Source organism: Podarcis erhardii (assembly GCF_964252035.2).
Source record: "Podarcis erhardii genome assembly, chromosome: 9".
NCBI lineage: Eukaryota > Metazoa > Chordata > Lepidosauria > Squamata > Lacertidae > Podarcis > Podarcis erhardii.
The window spans coordinates 30,724,073-30,740,298 of record NC_138512.1 but is presented as its reverse complement, the minus strand read 5'-3'; the positions used below and the strand labels follow the sequence as shown (position 1 = coordinate 30,740,298).

Genomic DNA, 16,226 nt, shown 5'->3' with positions numbered 1-16,226 from the left:
GGAGAGATACTAGGCTGACTGGACATGTTCATTGGTTTCTTACCTGCCTGCATTTTTTAAAAAAACTTGCTTTGAAACTTGGCCACCATTATTTCCATTGTGCTTTGTATGATGAAATCCCAGGTGCCTGCTGGGCATTGCTTTGTTGGGTGGTGCTTCCCTTAACCTGCTCTGTAGAGCTCCACAGGGGGTTGAGCATATTCCTGCTGAAGTTCATGACAACAATGGCACACCTATGTTAGGAAGTTTGTATTGTAAAAAGGAATCAATTAAACAGACCTACAGTTCTAATATTAATAGAAGGGTGACTAATTTTGATCCCTGTATGAAAAGAGGGGGGAAACTAGAAGACTGGGGGGGGGGGGTAATCAAAGCTTTCTCCCTGCATCACTTCATATGACCTAGCACACAGAAGCACACTTTTTTTAAAAAAAATGTTTAATTAGACCATCCAAACTTTATTATCCTTAGAAAGGGACATTTATTTTGTTTGTGGCTGGCATAAAAGCTTTTGTTAAAGAGACAGAGAGACCCTGAGGCATGCAAGAGTTCCTTCGCTCTCATTTTTTTAAAAAAAGAAGAAGGAAATGTGAAGTGGTTTAAAGGCTTTGAAGGATAAGCGGAATCCACAAATGGAAAGCCTTCAGTCCATCAGCAAACCTCTGGAGGTTTTTAGGGCCTGGCCATATGACGTGCAGCATATCCTTAACCACACATTTATTTATTTCTTTTTTTATGATCCTCTTACAAGCTCATCGTAGCACTATATCTGCTCTCACCCAGCCCATGGGAAATGCCTTGCTGAAGAGCAGTGCCAATTTCACCAAGCAAGCAAGTAAAAGCTAACACACTTTTCTTTGTTTTTTATATTTAGGGGACATGTTTACAGCATTCAAAGAAAACATAAAAGAAAAAGGTGTTTGAAACAGCAGATAAGAACATTACTTCAGGGAAGAGAAAGGGATATTTATTTATTTATTTATTTATTTATTTTTGCCCTTGCCTAATGGGCTAAATGAGCTTTTCCACCCTTTAAGTGGAAATCCCTTTTTTAAAAAAATTGAAGTGGTTGAGGGGTAGTTACATTCGTCACAAGTGATGTCACTGTCCAATATGCGCCATACACTTGATCTGATTGAAATGCCAACTATGTAGAACATTTTAATTTCCCCCCAGCGACAGAATATTTTAGTTTCCCACTGTAGATGTGCAACAGGAGTGCTAACTTGTACAGAGTTGTTGGGTCCCTGGAGATGCAGCCTGCCTAAAGCCGATGCATTTCATATACTCTTTTGTGTCCCCCCCAAAAAAAAATTTTTAAAAAATGCTAGATTGCTAGATAAAATTAAGGTATTTCAGGATAGGAACTGCTATGATACCCAGCTCTGAGTACTAGTTAGGAGGGGGAAGTGTTCTGGTGCTCAGGTCCTGTTTGCAGGTTTCCAGCAGGCATCTGGATGGCCACTGTCAGAACAGGATACTGGGGGAGGTGGGCCACTAGCCTGATCCAGCACGCTCTTCTGTTTTTACATTCTTTTATGTTGACATAGATACAGAAACTAATCTTCATTTACTAACACTGGCATGCATATCAGTAAGTTATAATTGGGGGGGGGGGGGTAATTGCCACTTTTACATTTCTGAGCACAATTCAAAGTGTTGGTGCTGACCTTTAAAGCCCTAAATGGCCTTGCTCCAGTAAACCTGAAGAAGCGTCTCCACCGCCATCGTTCAGCCCGGACACTGAGGTCCAGAGCTGAGGGCCTTCTGGCGGTTCCCTCACTGCGAGAAGCCAAGTTACAGGGAACCAGGCAGAGGGCCTTCTCGGTAGTGGCACCTGCCCTGTGGAACGCCCTCCCACCAGATGTCAAAGAGAAAAACAACTACCAGACTTTGAGAAGACATCTGAAGGCAGCCCTGTTTAGAGAAACTTTTAATGTTTAATAGATTATTGTATTTTAATATTCTGTTGGAAGCCGCCCAGAGTGGCTGGGGAAACCAAGCCAGATGGGCAGGGTATAAGTAATAAATTATTATTATTATTGCTTTTAGGAGTATGGGATGTGATGTATAATATGGTCAAACTCACCAGCGCAGTTAGAGTAAGGAAAGAGGTGGCATCTAGTTGGTGTCCTTCTACTGCTGAAGGCATCCATCAATAGAACAGATGGGGAGGCGATTTAGACATCAAACCGCCCCCCCCAAAAAAAATAATCAAAAAAAATGGGACAGAAAGTGATACCTCATAATTGCCTCTCTTCCTGCTCTCTTGATGGATGCCTTACATTAGGATACAGCTACACCAATTATATACCATCCATTCAGTTAGATAAATTGACTTAATATCTATTATTCCAATAAATATCAGGATTCAAGGGGCTGTTCGGTGTTACATATTATTGGGTGTTATTCTAACATTGTTTCACTCTACTGGTGTCAAGGACTGGATGGATGCTGAGGATTAGTGGGAGGTGCCAGCTGGGGAGCCCCCGAGGGAAGAAGGTTCAGAGGCTGGGGATTGGGATGATGATGAGTGGTCAGAGGGGAAAGGAGAAGCAGACTGAGAGAAGGAGGTGTTGGAAGCTGAAGAGGTAAGAAAGAGGATTAAGTGTGCAGGAAGAGTCTGTGACAGAGAGCAGTCAGGAAGTGCCCAAGAGGCAGAGATGAGTCAGGCTGGTGATGAAGTCAGGGTGTTTTTCCCTCCTACTGTGATGAGCTCCCCCACCCCACCCCACCCCACCCAGTCTCACAGAACATACAAAGAAATGCAAAGACAGGCATGGTGATGTTGAAGTATTTATAAAGATTTAGTGCAGTAATGCCTCGCAATGCTCCAGATTCTCTTGGGTCCTAAATATATATAAGCAAGTGTTAATATTCACATTACATTTCAGGAAGAAACCCTATTTAAATTTATTTTCATTTCTTGTCCTCCTTTTGAACATTTGAATTTGCTTTTTCTGTCTGCAACGCAGCCCCCAGTGAGACTATATGGTGTCAGGAATAGAAAGCAATGGGCTTCTCCTGTGTTTCCATTGACACCTGCAAGCCAAGTTTCATTGGTTTCCATTTCCTGAACCTCACTCCACGTTGTCTTTTAAGTGCATGTGTGCATGCGTGCACATGGATCAGACCCTTAAAAATATAAATGATGGGTGAAAAGAAATTTTTTGACTTGCAGCCAAAAATGCTTTTGCTTCTCTCCACTGGCATACATTGTTCAGGGTGGTGTGGAGCTGGTCTAGTACTGCCACTGATTAGAAAAATGCAAGCAGCAAGCCCTGCCCATTTGTCATCTGGCATTAAATGCATATCAGTGCTCAGCCTTGCTGCTGCTGCTGCTGCTACTATTACTATTCTGAACCTGCTTACCATTGCTCCTTAAACACAGATGGAATCCTTCCCGCCCCACTTATTAATTCATTTGTTATTTATGCACTCCTGATCTTTGTGACACTTCGTCCTTTGGCCTGACTGCAAGTCATTTTTAATACATGATCTGCGGAAAGGTGGCCCTTGCCCTGCAGTCTGCCTTGCAAATCCCTGACACACACACACACACACACACACACACACACTTTTATTGTTCTCACATGTTGCTTAACAATCTGCGTGATTGCTGCTTAAAAGCACAGCAGATGGGGTTCTTGCTTTGCGGTGAAACAGATGAGATGCTCAAATCGATTGCTTTATCAACAATCAGTTGCAGATAAAAATCATTTTAATGAGGGAAATTAATGGTGTTTGCAAACACGATGTTAATTAAAGAACATTGCTTATAGTTCCCCCCTCCTTTTTTTTTTTTTTTGCACACAATTTTTTGTTACCCATGACATCTTTCATTATTGACTCATGCCCCAAAGAAAAGGCGATTAAAATCTGCTTTTGTTTGATGTAGCTTTTATTGAAGAAAGAAATAGATCTTTCTGAAGCGTCCTGGTGAGATGAAAGTCTAATTATCTCCACAAATGAAAGGAAAAGCTTTAATTAGGCCTGCGTTGAATCTGTGCACTGTGAATTTGTGCATTGTGATGGATGGAGCCTGCATCTCCTCAGTGGCTGCGGCTGAAATAATGAAAGGAGAGAAAAGGTAACCTGCTCCCAAGATTCAGCTGGCAGGGTTGAGCTGGAGGTACACCTGTGTTGTGCAAGAGTGCCCAGAGCAGCTGCCACAGGCCATGTTTCAGTGCAATGCATTCGGCTGTTCTACAGCCCCCTCCTGAGCTTTGATCTCTTCTCAGACAGCAGGGGTCCTAACAAATCAAGCTTTTCATGTTTCACTCTGTTTCACTCTTTTGCTTCGCCATTCACACTCCAGCTCCAAAGAGGACAGATAAAATATTGTCTTTTTCTGATGCAATTAATGATCAGCAGCCAACATGACTAGAGCGAGCATTATGCCTTATGTGAGCTATTTTAAGGTTTGTTGCGGAGAGAAAAGGTGAGGTGTTGGTGGTGGGAATGAAGGGGATTAAGATGGTTCTAATTTATTTGTTTTGATGGTTAATTAACCCACTGTTTATTATTTTAAAAGCCTTCCTGAGCATAGTGTTTAATTTGCAAGCCCCCTCTTTTTTTTCCTGCAATGCTGTAATGTCCACCCTGGTGAGAAAGGTGACATTCAAGGATATTGTTATGATCCTAATGGCCCCGGGAGAAAAATCTAAATGATGACAAATAATGCAATAGCCCAGGTTTTGTACCATCTCTACTCTATTTTTACCATGTTGCATAGAGCTTACTCTGTCTTCCTGCAGTCCAGCTGATCTCAGGAAGGTCAAATTGCTACTTATTCACATCACTTGCAGCTAACACTTTGCTCACAGTGAATCATAATGCACCTCTGACATCAAGGGCAGTCAAGGGGATTACTTGCACACCTTTCTGGATGGGATAACAATAGAAATACAGGAAAGGGAATTGAAGACAAACTTGGATCAGCATGAGCAACCTGACCTTTCATTTTTTTTCAGTTAGAGTACTCCGTATTGTTTTAGAAAGTGCTAGTCCAAGTGCCAGGTCTTCTTTGAAGGTAGGATGCAAACGTATGGATGGAGGAGGATGCGAGATAAATGGAAAGATTGTGTTCCACATAATTGTTTACAGATGTAGGCCTTGGAATTTAAAATGCAATGCAAATATTTTTGGTCTTTGTGTTCAGTGCGTAAAGCCTAAAAATGCAGAAAATGAATGAAACAGACTGTGTAATGCAGCAATGTGGACTCTAATTTGGTCTGTGCGAGACAAATCTGTAAATTAGCATTTTTCTCATGAATGCAGCTTTATATCCTGCTATTTCAAAACTTTTAAAAAGCAAACTTTCTTGGCAGCTAAGCCTTGTATGCATTTGTAATTGGCTCAGGATATGTGCTAAATTAGCTACTACTTGTCAATCTAAAACATCTCGATTTGACTTTGTATTTCAAATTTTCTTTATGTAGACTTTCCTTTTTGTTAATTGTCTGCTTAAGCTGCTTCCTTTTTTAAAAAAAATGAACTTGCAGAAATTAACATGGAACACGCCATTGTCTTAATTAGGAATTCTAAATCACTGGGTCATGGTGAATAGCCAGCTATGTACAAGACTGAGGATAATAATGGGTGTACAAAGCTGCTCTCATTACAGCTTAAAACAGCTGGTAGAAACTCGCAGCAGTTCAGCATATGGAGCAGTTAGGTCAGGATTCTGAGCTAAAACAGAATGAACAGGCAAGGGAAGCACTATCAACTACTGCTTAAAAATGTTTGGAGAGCACTAAGACAAAGGCTGACAGTTTATTTGTTCTTCTCATAGACGACAAGCCACTATGTGAAGAAAATGCTGGGGGTGTTAGGGAGGAAAAGCATCTTGGGCAGGAAGGGAAGAAGACTGGTTTCCAGCTATGAAATCTCCAAGTTTCTTCCCTCCTAATTTAATCCCTATAACAACTGTGTGAGGTAGGTTGGGCTGAGAAGCAGGGGCTGGCCCTAGGGTCACCTAGCAAGTTTAATGGCCAATTGGGGATTGAAACCCTGATATCCCAGGTCCTAGCTCAGCTCTCTAACCACTACACCACATTGGCTCTGTAACATCAGCTGATGTAACAAATAAGCCCACAGAACATTTTAGTGAATTTCACTCACGCCACAGCATTAACATTTGCAGAAATGGCATCCTGAAATGGGGCGACAAGTTGGGTGGAATTCTCTAGACTATGACTGGGAGCACACTCCTGCTTACTCTACATTCAGTGCACTCCCACCACTGGGGTGGGAAGGGGTGAACAGGCCATGTTAACCACAGTCCATATCCTGCATTCTGTCATTTCTTATGGGAGTTAATGGGAGTTCTGAAGCAACATGGGAAGAACCTGTGGAAGGCCAACCTAATGAGCTCATAGCAGAGATGGGGTTTCCAGCAGAGGCTCCTGAGCTTATGATTCACTTTTTTCCTTTACTATAATAAATGGTGTGGCGTTTGCCCTCCTAGGTGTGTGACATCATACTGGGTTCATAAGGAAAGGGTTAACTAATTGTAAAATGAGTAACCAATGGGAACCCAAGGGGCGGAGTTAATTGTGTATAAGGTTTAAGTACAGAGAGTTTTTGGAGGAGAAGTGGTTGAGAAGACAGCCTGGAGTTAGAAGAGACAGAGAAGATAAGTCTGTGGGTTGGGCTAGTCTGATGTGAGAGAGTGAGACAATTTGTTAAGAGGCGTCAGTCAAACAGTTGAGATAGTCAGAAGGTATTAGAAAGGTAGAGGTAAAGAGACCCCTGGCCATTAGGTCCAGTCGTGATCGACTCTGGGATTGCGGCGCTCATCTCGCTTTATTGGCCGAGGGAGCCGCCGTTTGTCCACAGACATCTTCCGGGTCATGTGGCCAGCATGACTAAGCCACTTCTGGCAAACCAGAGCAGCGCACAGAAACACCGTTTACCTTCCTGCCGGAGCTCCAGCAGGAAGGGAAACGGCGTTTCCGTGCACTGCTCTGGTTTCACCAGTAGCAACTTAGTCATGCTGGCCACATGACCCGGAAAAACTGTCTGTGGACGAACGTCGGCTCCCTCAGCCAGTAAAGCGAGATGAACGCCGCAACCCCAGAGTTGTTTGTGACTGGACTTAACTGTCAGGGGTCCTTTACCTTTACCCCAAATATAGGAAGCTATGAAGCCAAATATATGGATCACGGTGAACTCAAGGCCGCATAAATAGCAGATAAAAGAAAGTACAGGACTCTGCAGAACAAAAGTTCTTTAATTTTCCAATATTGATTTACTGTCCATTCTCCTAACCACGTAGCATGTGTCAAAATCAATGTTCTGAAGCAGTTTATAAATCTGAATACATTTTCCTAAATCTGCAAATATAATTCTGCCATGCATTAATGATGTTTTCTGCAATAGTTAATTGTTCATTATGATTTTTGTTGCAAATTTGATATTAATTATATGGGTGAATATTTGAAAGATGAAGTCTCAAAAGTTCATTTCAGCTTGAGAGACAGCTGCCAAATTTATGAAACTCCCCAAATCCTCCCATCACATGTGCATGTGATGAATTAGTATTTGCCAAATTTACCTAACCAGAAGACATAAATAAATGTATGTGCCTATATCTGAATTTATTAATGGAAAAGAACAATCAGTACATCATTAATAAAGAATAACAGATTTGCTATCCTAATCTATTGAATTTTCCTATTTAACTGCTACCCTCTCAGCCTTTTCTATATGTCCTCACTTTCTCCAATTTGCTTCTTCCCTTGGTCCCAGTCTCAGCTATTCCATCTTCCTGCCTCTCTCTACTGACTTTCTCCGTGTATTGTTAAATCTGACACAACCTACTATTTAATCAGGATCTTCTGATGTCACTCATTTTCCTGCCCATTCTTTTACTACCCTTAGTCACATGGGTAATCTCAGCCAATCAGGGATCACATAGTGAACATGACAGCACAATACTGTGCAGGTCATCAGATTTGGTTATAACATTGAGTCATGATGGAGCTGAGCAAGATGCTCTGAAGCCAGCCTGAATATATTGAGATGGTGCATGGTGAATCAGGTTGCTAGTCCTCTTTATGTGTACCTGAAAATAAGCCTTATGGGAGTTCATGTGGACAGGCTGCTGAGATCTTTTTCCACAGAGGGACTGACAAGGTGCAGGGACCCTTGCAGAGAAGCTGATTGGTGATTGTTGCTCATCAATAATGTCCTCTCAGGGCAGCTTATTATTCAGAAAGGGCATCCAAAACCATAAATCAGTCTTTTCAAAATAACAAATCAACCATATTGATAGGAGTCTTCTGGATAGCTCACTTGGTTACAGCATGGTGCTGATAATGCCAAGGTCACGTGGACAGGGGGTTGGACTAGATGACCCTTGGGGTCCCTTCCAGCTCGACAATTCTATAAATCCCTGAGATAGCAGAGGCTGTACATTGCTTGTTTCCATCTTACTTTTAATCCTCTTTTTTCTTGTCTTTTTAGATTATAAATTTTAGGTTAGGGGCCTTCTTTTTTAAAAAAAATAGTGATCTGTAAATTGCACTGGGAGCCCTTTTGATGAACAGTGGGGTAAAAATTATTTAAATAAATAAATGAATTGCGAAAAAGTCAATTAAGAATGGAGGCAGAGCTTCCTGAATAAGCATACACTTTCAGAATCATTCAAAGTCACTTATTGGGGCTGCTTTTAGGCACTGCCAAACCATCCACGACTTCTTTCAGCTCCACTAACGGAAAATGCACTAGTACTAAATGCCATGTTAAGACAAAGAGTTTGTTGGGGCCCTGGGAGTTGATGCATATATTGCTTTAGCTTAGAATATTTACTTTCCTAGCAAAATTTAAAAACAGTGGTTAAAGAGAACAGCTAAATAACCAAACAGTATAGCCCACTGACTTTACTGCAGCATCGATGATGCAAATCATCTTGTTATTATTTCCCTAAAGTGGGATATCATTTTCATAACGATGTCTAAATAAATTAAAAATCCAAAGTATATATGTTGCTTAATAACAGACAGGCATTTAGTAGCAATCACATTGGTTTGAAGATCATGAAAATACTGTTTTAGAAGGAACTAGGAGTACCAGTCCTTGTCTTTAAGGCAATTGCTGTATAATTGACCTCCTTTAGCATTTAATTTCTCAAGCCTTTAGGAAGTTTAATTTTGAACATCAAAGAGGTACCTGTGGAAGAAACTGTTCCAGACTAGTGAGTAAACAAATTAGAGTTAATGGGGTCATTAGCTTTTGTGCTAAAAATTTCAAGCTGGGTATTCTTCACTATGGTGTATAAAATGTCAAAGTTTAAGAATCTCTTAAATTATAATTAGAAGCAAAATTTGGCTGTTAAAGTGATGAATCCAACTGGCAAGTAACATTTTAAACACTTTGGTTAAAATATCTGACAGTCAGTGGCAAGAAAAATATTTGATCTGGCTTTTGTTCATTTCCACCTGTTTTAAAAAAATTTAAAAATGTTAAAATATAGATATTCCATGGGGAGCTCACATGTTTAATATTAGTAGAGCAAGTGGATTTTGAAATTGAAAAATTGGGGTTGGCATGAAAATTGTGGTTTTAAATTTACCTTCAGTGTTCAAAGCTAATTCCATAAACGTATGGGATGGTGTGATTTCAAAGGCATACTCTGTTTCATTGCATGCCAAATTCAAGCAACGAGAGGGAGGGATGCGCTAGGTAGCTTCAGCTGCTCCATGTGTTCCTGCCTCTAGTTCTGCTGGCTTACAGACACACTGAATAGCTGGAGCAGGGAGCCACATAGTCAAATCACTAATTTAGTATGCTAAGAAAACAATACAGTTGGACAGATCATACAGGAGGCGCTGCATAGTAAAGTATCATCATGTGATTGCTTTGCATTCTAGCTTGTACCTCAGTCCAATTGTATTTCACCAGTGATCTACCCACATTTTGCAGTTTTGCAATGCCACAATAAATATGAACTGGTTGGGAATTGCAGGAAATGTCCCATGACTTGAGTATGTGGTGAAGCGATCGCTCATCCACTTTACCTACTATCAATTTCTGCCTGGATCGCTTCAGCTCGTTTTTCAGCACTTTGTCAATTGTTTACTGTAGCAAAGAAAGTAACTTTGAATAGCAACATAATGGATAGGTCTCATTCCATTCCATTCGTTCTGATTGCCACACCACAAGGGAGGTGCAATCCTACACATCCTTTCTTAGGAACATGTTGAACCTAACATGGTGAGACTTTATTCCGAGTGAAAATGTACAGGCTCAGGGTTCACACAGCAGTTTCTGAAACTGCATTGTTACATAATATCAGCAGAAGAGATTGAGCTGTAGAAAATAATAGACTAAGGGCAAAAAGCATTTCTGTTAAACAAATCAAACATTTCTTTGAAAGTGCCAAAGGAGGATTTAGTTGGATATTAGAGTGGAAAACTGCAGATGGCCAAACCAATTTACACATGTCTACTCAAAAGTAAGTCCCATTGATTTCAACTGGGGTTACTCTAAGGAAACTGGATACTGGAGTGCAGCCTTAGTGGCAAACCACCTCCTCACTGTGAAAACTTATTGCACCAGCAGGATATGGGGAGTGAATTCTATGCTGCATTCCTTTGAAAGACTGAGAGCAGCAGGCTTTAAAAGAATTGATCTCTGAGCGGTGTTGTTCCAAATCTTAGTCTCATCATTCATTATCTGAAGTAGGAGTGGAGATAGTTTAAAAATATTAACTCCTATCACAATATATTATCAAAGGTTTGTTAAACCCAACAATAATATTTCTTTCTTTCGTTAGCTATCATAAATCAGATCACTCTTGGAATGTTAAACCTTGCTCAGCGGAGTCATTTTTATTCTCTTTTCCCCCAGTAGCATAACACTTTTCTTTGCTTCAGCTGTTCTTCCAGCAATAAAAAACACAATTTACAAGTCAGTTCTGTCTAAACAATGTGAGTTACATATTGATGATGCTTTGCAAGTTTCCTATTCCATTACAGGAATCATTTTATAGTAGGCCACCTAGTTCTATGGTTTTTGTCAAATTAGTTCCAGTGGTTTCTTTGCTGTGTACTGCTAGATAAGCCATATTGTGTTATTTCCATTGTTGATGAAATGAATGCACAGAGAGTTTTAAAATAGCATCCTGATGGCAAATCAGGCTCTTATGGGGAAATAGACAATTGCTTAGATAAATAGTTGTCAAGAGGCTGATGACAAAAATCAAAGGAATGAGTTGTGCCCCCTCCCACTGGACTTTCTAGAGGTTGCCACGCATTTGGCTTGAAGAATATTACTTCGAATGTAAACGATGGGTTTTGCCCACATCTTCAGCCAGGGTTGGCAGTGTTCAACTGCTTATGCTGTGTTCTGCCTTCACACACAAAACATTCTCAGTCCCAGATTAACTTCATTGGAAGACCAGAAGTAAACAAAAGCTTGGCTGGCTACCACACATTGGCAGGTCTGACCTGCTAAGCTGCGTTGTTGGGAACCATATGTAATCTGTTCTAAGAGCTTGAAAGGAAGAGTTTAAATGGGATATGGCACATGGATATGGCAGGGATAGTTTTCATAGTATCTCCTTCCAGGCTCATTTCTGGCAACACCTTTAGCATAGCTGGAGGTAAGCTGATGTGGACCTAATATCTGCATGGGAGAAACCTAGGACCACCATGTAAACTCTGAATTTCCTTTAAACACCCAGAAGGATGTAAGTTGAATCAGTCATTTCTGGACCATTTACCCCAAGTTGTGGGGCTTCCCTTATGATGGGTCTGGAAATTGCAGGCCATGCAGAATGCTACAACACATTTTTGAACAGGAGTGAGATCCATAGCTGTCAACTTTCAGATTTGAAAATAAGGGATCAGCAGCCTCACCTGTCCCGGGGACAGTCTACAGGATATCTAACAATCCGGGATAGCAGCGGGAAATGGTGCTGGAATAAGGGAATTTCCCACAAAAAAGGGGAAGGTTGACAGTTATGGTGAGATCCTGCCAGTGCATCACTCCTCTGCTTAAAGATCTGCACTGGCTGCCAATCTATGACCAGGCCAAGTTCAAGGTCTGTTAGCATATAAAGCCCTTAATACCTTGGGACCAGTTTGCTTGAGGGACTATGCTGCTTTGTATGTGCCTACTCAACTGCTTCAGTCTGTAAAACTTGCACTTCTGCAAGCCATATCTGTTTGCTCCACAGCTGTGAGGAGTTGAGCTTTCAGTGGGGTAGCAACTATGTTCTGTAGCTCCCTGCCTTTTAACATGAGGCAAGCCTCCTCAATGTACCTTTTCAGACAAATTGATTTTTAAAACCTATTTTCTTTTAGAATACAAATTTTAAACATATTTTCTCTAAAAATGTGCATTTTTAAATGTATTTTGGTACATTTTTGAACAGAGAATTTTGTGAGCACATTCAGGAAGTGCTATAGCCACTGGATAACGAAGTACTGATCTGCACATTCATTTGGGTAATACAGATCAGGACAGGATCTAATTTCACAAGCATACCTAGGTACATGGTAAAAAAGAACTATTAATTGCTTACATTTGTTCTAGTCACTGTCCTTTGCATGTGCTTTATAAACTCTCCTATTTAGTAACAGCAAAAAACCTGAGTCTATTTAAGGATAATTATGAAAAATGTTGGTCTGAAATTAAGAGAGACTTGGACAGTTGGACAAAATTGAAGCTTTCTTTGTTAGGCCGAATTGCTGCTATCAAGATGAATGTATTGCCAAAAATGTTGTTTTTGTTTCAAACATTACAGATCGTGGACAAAACGGAGTGCTTCCGGAAGTGGCAGAAAGATATATCCAGATTTGTCTGGCAGGGCAAAAAGCCCAGAATTAAGTTTAAGATATTAACAGATGCGAAAGAAAGAGGGGGCTTTGCCCTGCCAGACTTAAAGTTGTATTATGAAGCCGCAGCTTTTTGCTGGCTAAAAGACTGGCTACTTCTCGAAGACACTGACGTGTTGGACTTGGAAGGTTTTAACAATGCTTTTGGTTGGCATGCATACCTATGGTATGACAAAGTTAAGATCAATAAGGCCTTTAAGAACCATATTGTCAGGAAAGCAGTGTTTAATGTCTGGACAAAATACAAAGACTTACTGGAAAATAAAACTCCAAGGTGGCTCTCACCTCTGGAGGCTAAGGCCCTAAAAAGACCCAATATGGAGGCTAAATGGCCAAAATATTGGGAAATATTAGAAAAAGATGGAGACAATTGGAAATTGCAGAGTTTAGAGAAAATGAAGGATAAGGTGCGAGACTGGTTACATTATGCTCAGATTAAAGAAGTTTTTAAAAATGATAAAAAGTTAGGGTTCCAGGTGGAGAAATCGAAGTTAGAAACTGAATTGTTAGAACCAAAGACTAAGGTATTATCTAGAATGTATAACTTGCTGTTAAAATGGAATACACAAGACGAAATGGTCAAATCGGTTATGATAAAATGGGCACAGGACATTGGGCATAACATTATGTTTGAGGACTGGGAAAGGTTGTGGACCACTGGGCTGAACTTCATCGCATGTAATGCTCTGAAGGAAAATGTAATGAAAATGATATATAGATGGTACATGACCCCAGTTAAACTTGCCAAAATATACCATTCGTCTGATAATAAATGTTGGAAATGTAAAGAAAACGAAGGAACATTCTTTCACCTCTGGTGGACATGCCCTAAGGTGAAGGTCTTCTGGGAAATGATATATAATGAGCTGAAAAAGGTATTTAAGTATACCTTCACTAAGAAACCAGAGGCCTTCCTTCTGGGTATTGTCGGCCAGAAGGTGTTAAAGAAGGACCGAACATTCTTTATGTATGCAACAACGGCAGCAAGGATACTCATCGCAAAAAACTGGAAAACTCAAGATCTACCCACACTGGAAGAGTGGCAGATGCAACTGATGGACTATATGCAACTGGCCGAGATGACAGGCAGAATCCGTAACCTGGGAGAAGAGAAGATGGAGGAAGACTGGGAGAAATTCAAGAAGTATCTACAAAAACATTGTAATTTGGTTGAATGCTAAGAAGGATGCTAGATTATAAAAAACTGGCCACCACTAAATTAGATTTGAAATTTGATGATAAGTGAGACTAAAGAAAATATAAAATTTTTTGGAAGAAGTGCTAGATTATATTTGAATGAGTGGACATGAGATTGTAAACAAGTTGATAATTTGTTTGGAAAAAACTTTTAACGATGTAAATGGGAGCGGGAGACGTGAGGAAGTCCAAAGAAGTGATGAAATTATGTCTGTGATAGAAGTAAGACTGTTTATTATTTGTGCATTTATATTTAAAAACTTTAATAAATATTTATAAAAAAAAAAAAATATTTAGTAGCTTGATATGCCTGCTGTCCTTAGGGAAGGTTACTTAGTGAAGCAAATGCTACCCTCAGATTTAGTAGTTGCAAGTAGATACGAGATTTGACATGATACTGAGTGCATAAGCACTCTACTACAAAAGCATCCATAATAACTGTCTCAGAAAGACAGACATTATGCTGGGCTGGAATTGTTTACATGCTTCCCTCCTTCTGTGGATTTATGGTCTGGCTTTTAGAATATTTCTACCCATGAGAAAATTCTGCCAATGCTCTGCCTTTAGAGTTGTTGGTGATTCTGCATCTCATAGAAGGAAGATTATGTGATCTGGCTCGAACGGTGCAGTGCAAGAATGTGAAGCAATTTGAGCCGCTATCTCTTTCTGTGCATTAGATTTCAAGCAGAAATCATCAGCATGAAAATAACTTGATACCACTTGATTACTCATCATCAAGTGATGAACATGCATGTGAAAAGGATCCCAGATCTGAAAAGGACCAATTAGGTTATCCCAAAAGTATCCAAAAGGAGGTTTATCCAGTCTTTCATTAAAATACTTCAAAGGAAGGTGTTTCTTAAGAAGCTTTTATCAGAGGTAACATAGTTTGGCCTAGATTTACACACTAGGCCAAAATACAGCATACTTCAGTGCACTGAAAGCAATAGTGTTCGCATGTGAGGCGTTTTTATTTCTTTCGGCTGATTGGTAATATGCAGGGAAGAGAGATCTGGATCTTACTAACCACTCCTGCTCCCAACCTCCCTACATTCAGCTGAATATATGAATAAAACACATGTAGTCTGCACTCAGATAGCTACAAGTTGCCACATTAGAGAGAGTGATATCCAGGGCTCTTTTTCAGCTGGAACTTGCCAGAACTTAGTTGCGGCACCTATCAGGTGGGCGCCATTGCCATTCTAATAGAATGAAAGAGGTTGTTCATGGTGAGTTCTATTTTTGTAGAAAAATAGCACTGGTAATACCATTGAGCATAAGACCCTGGTGGGAAACACCAAGGTTAAAGACAAACAGTAATTTTGTAAATTGGTGGTGTTGGTGCAATAATTTCAGTAAAAATGGTTCCATAATATGAATATAAAACTTATTGAATTCAGTGGGCATGCCTCTAATTAGACACACATAGGTCTGCATTGTTAATCTCTGATTCCCCTTTTAACACCACAACTAAAAAAAGACAGTGTGATTTTCCCTTTGTGCATGCTTTCCAACAAAGTTTTAAAAAGACAACCTTACTTTTCATTTTTAAATCTATTTTTAAAAGGGTCTCTTAGTAGTTCACGTTTAAAGATACAGTTGAATGGAATAGCACTCTGTGACTTTATATGTTAACTATCATTTCTTTGGAATGGTATACTATTCACCACCACACGTCTTAAATCCATCCACTCTGCAAAAGTGTTTCCTCCCCTTACCCTGTACGCATTCAGTTGCTGCCCACTATAACTGCTGCCTCCCACATTGTTTTTGCAGCATCAAAATGATACCTCCAGGGCTCAAGCCTGGGCTGTGTGTATGAAAGTTCTGGGCTGCCCAATGACAAGACCCTTCTCTCTCAGCCTCGCTGATGTGGTCCAAAGGAAAGCAGAGCAGTATGTTTGGCACCAGCTTGGCTGCAGGAGTTGCCAAGAGGAGGCATACAAGGCACCCTTTCAACCATCTTAGGGACTCCACTCCAGATTTGTGTAGGGTTCTCTCCTTAGCCTTTTCTTCTCTTGAAGATGTCCCGCAAGGCGGTGGGTATGGATTTTTTCTCAGGGTTTACTCCCAAAGCCTTTCTTGCAGATAAGTATAGCCACAAGGCAGCCGAAGTTTAGGCCAGAGTTTTCCTTCCCCAAGATGGGCTATCTTTCCAGGTTGACGAGCCCCATCTGCCCCTCA

General features: G+C 40.4%; 1 protein-coding gene across 19 annotated transcripts in view; it reads left to right on the top strand.

The window, feature by feature from the left end:
* The window catches only part of TENM3 (teneurin transmembrane protein 3), a 1,299,256-nt gene that overhangs the window by 524,010 nt on the left and 759,020 nt on the right, over positions 1 to 16,226 (top strand). The window lies entirely within an intron of this gene.